The sequence below is a fragment of the Octopus sinensis genome, linkage group LG26 (genome assembly GCF_006345805.1).
Source record: "Octopus sinensis linkage group LG26, ASM634580v1, whole genome shotgun sequence".
Taxonomy (NCBI): domain Eukaryota; kingdom Metazoa; phylum Mollusca; class Cephalopoda; order Octopoda; family Octopodidae; genus Octopus; species Octopus sinensis.
In genome coordinates, this window is record NC_043022.1 from 15,375,724 (window position 1) to 15,379,163 (window position 3,440).

Here is a 3,440-nt window from a genome sequence, read left to right on the forward strand (position 1 = left end):
AGCAAGTAATTTGATCTGAGATCGTGTGCTGAAACGAAAACACTTGCAGCGTGGAAGGTGTTTATAAGCCATTTAAGAAACACACAAAAGCCGTTCGATTCACTTCAACATTTAAGTTTAATTTGTCAAAATATTTTCATCGCTTTAAGACCACAACCTGTTCTTTTGACAAATGAAACTTAAATGTTGAAGTGAATCGAACAGCTTTTGTGTGTTTCTTAAATGGCTTACAAACACCTTCCACGCTGCAATTGTTATACAGGGTTAGCAAAAGTGCAGCAATGACTCAAAAAAGGTATGTCCTCAATTACCTTACACACCCTGCATATATATGCATATGTGTGTGTATATATAAATACACATATATGCATACATAAGTGCATGTATAAACATATATATATATATATATACATACATACATTCATACCTATATATATATTCTTTTGTTTCACTCATTTAACTGTGGCCATGCTAGAGCACCGCCTTTAGTAGTTGAGCAAATCAATCCCAGAACTAATTCTTTGTAAGCCTAGTACTTATTCTATCGGATGTCAAGCGACGGTGGGGGGACAAACACAGACACACAATTATATAGATATATATATATGTATGTATGAAGTGCTTCTTTCAGTTTCCATCTACCAAATCCACTCACAAGGCTTTGGTCGGGTCGAGGCTATTGTAGAGGACACTTGCTCGAGGAACCACCGGAACCATATGCTTCCATAAATTTGAACTCGGAACATAAAACCAGACGATATGCCACCAAGCATTGGCCCGGCCCGCTATCGATTCTTCCAGCTCAACAAAAGGGTTAAAAGGATTTAAATTATAATTTGCCATCAAAATTTCATTTTCAGTTTTTCTTCAAAATACCAACTTAATAACAACAAAGTTAATTCTACTAAATTCATTATTTTCAGAATTAATTAAAAGAAAAGAAAAGGAGTGGCTGTGTGGTAAGTAGCTTGCTAACCAACCACATGGTTCCGGGTTCAGTCCCACTGCGTGGCATCTTGGGCAAGTGTCTTCTGCTATAGCCCCAGGCCGACCAATGCCTTGTGAGTGGATTTGGTAGACGGAAACTGAAAGAAGCCTGTCGTATATATGTATATATATATATATGTGTGTGTGTGTATGTGTTTGTGTGTCTGTGTTTGTCCCCCTAGCATTGCTTGACAACCGATGCTGGTGTGTTTATGTCCCCGTTACTTAGCGGTTCGGCAAAAGAGACCGATAGAATAAGTACTGGGCTTACAAAAGAATAAGTCCCGGGGTCGAAAGGCGGTGCTCCAGCATGGCCGCAGTCAAATGAGTGAAACATGTAAAAGAGTAAAAGAGTAAAAAAGTATAAAAATGACAGGGCAGAAATTAAAAGTCTTCGGAAATCTGTTGAAGGAAGTAATTCTACAAAATCTCAAAACTTCCAACTTCACCAGGAACATCAATAAAATGACTGACACAAAAATCTTTCAAGATTTTACTCCAATTCTTCTTTCTTCTTCAGAATTGGCACTTCAAAATCAATTCCAGTTTGATATTTATCCGACTTATTGATCTGCTTTGAGCTCATTCCAATCTCTTTAGAATTTTAATCAATTTACTGATAATTCCAACCTATTAATTCTCCACTTCCTCTCTTTGCTTAAAATTTATTAGCTTTTTGTTTTCCTTTCTTTGTTTTCTTCTTTCTTTCCGTTCTTCTTTTCTCTTTATTTTCTTCGTCCTTTCTTTCCTTCTTTCATTATATTTGTGTTTGATAGAGTGATTGATTACTTATTGATCTCTCAGATTAACTGACTAATAACTTTATTATTGCAATACTGTTTCTTACCTTCTTTTTCTTCCCCCACCTCTACCTGCCTCTCTTTCGTTCTCTTCCTCTCTTTCTTTCTTTTGTATATTTGATCATTCACCTGTTCACTATTTACCTATCACCATCAACAATTTCATCATCATCATCATCATCATCACCACCATTATCAATGCCACGTTTCCCTGCTTCCATGTGGGGAAAGTGTTAGATGGAATATGTTGAGACAGATTTTCTACGGCTGGATGCCTTCCCTTTCACCAACCCTCATCTGTTTCCACCTGAGGTAAAAATCTACCCAAGGCCAGACATGCTTTCCATGCAAATGAAAGACACTGCTTCTGACAGGCATTTACAGCATTCACATGTCAAGATGACACAACCACACACACAGACACACACACACACACACATACATACACAACCACATGCATGTGTGCACACATACACAACCACACATGCACACGCACAACCTACACACAACCACACACACACACACACACCACCATACACATGCACACACACACAACCATACACACAGATAACTACACATACACAACCACACAAACACACACATAGACAACCACAGAGACACACATGCACACACACACACGGTCACACACATACACGGTCACACACATACACGGTCACACACACACACGGTCACACACACACACGGTCACACACACACACACGGTCTTCTTTTAGTTTGTCTTCCAAATTTACTCACAAGAGTTTTCTTATCAACCTGGGATCCCTGTCCAGAGTGCCATGCAGTGGAACTGATCCCAAAACCACAGTGTGGTCACTGAATATTCTCAAGATAAGACCCCAGTCCTCAACTGAGTGGGGTATAGTAAAGAAGGTGAAAATATGACAGAGGGACAGGGACAGAGACCTTGCTAAAGAAACCAATACTATCATCATCATCATCATCATGATAAAGGGATTCCAGGGTAAAGGAAAACCCGTCCTTAGGCTTATGGATAAGTTGAAGCAGTCCCTAAAATCTCTACAGCTTAAGCTAAAATCTTGGTTAAGTCATTGTCTTAGATCAATCTTCCTAGGTGTCACATGCGCCATGGTGCATCAAAACAATCTGAGTTGAAGAATCATCATCATCATCGTTTAACGTCCGCTTTCCATGCTAGCATGGGTTGGACGATTTTGACTCAGGGCTGGCGAACCAGATGGCTGCACCAGGTTTCAATCTTGATTTGGCAGAGTTTCTACAGCTGGATGCCCTTCCTAACGCCAACCACTCTGAGAGTGTAGTGGGTGCTTTTTACGTGCCACCGGCATGGGGGCCAAGAATTATATCCTGCAATTAACAGACCCATTTCTCAAATTCCAGGCAAAATCAAAAGCACCGTTGTCCCCTTCGTGACTTCTTAGCAAAATCCATTCCTAGATTCAAATTATATTCATGGACCCATCACAAATAGATGCAGCTTCTTTTATTTTATATTTTTATTTTTCTTCAAACACTCATACATTGAAATTACTGGGGATGGCCATCCGGACTGGCAGAATCATTACCATGCTGGACGAAATGCTTAACGGCACTTTGCCCATTGCTATGTTCTGTGTTCAAATTGCGCTGAGGTCAATTTTGCCTAAATTAAGT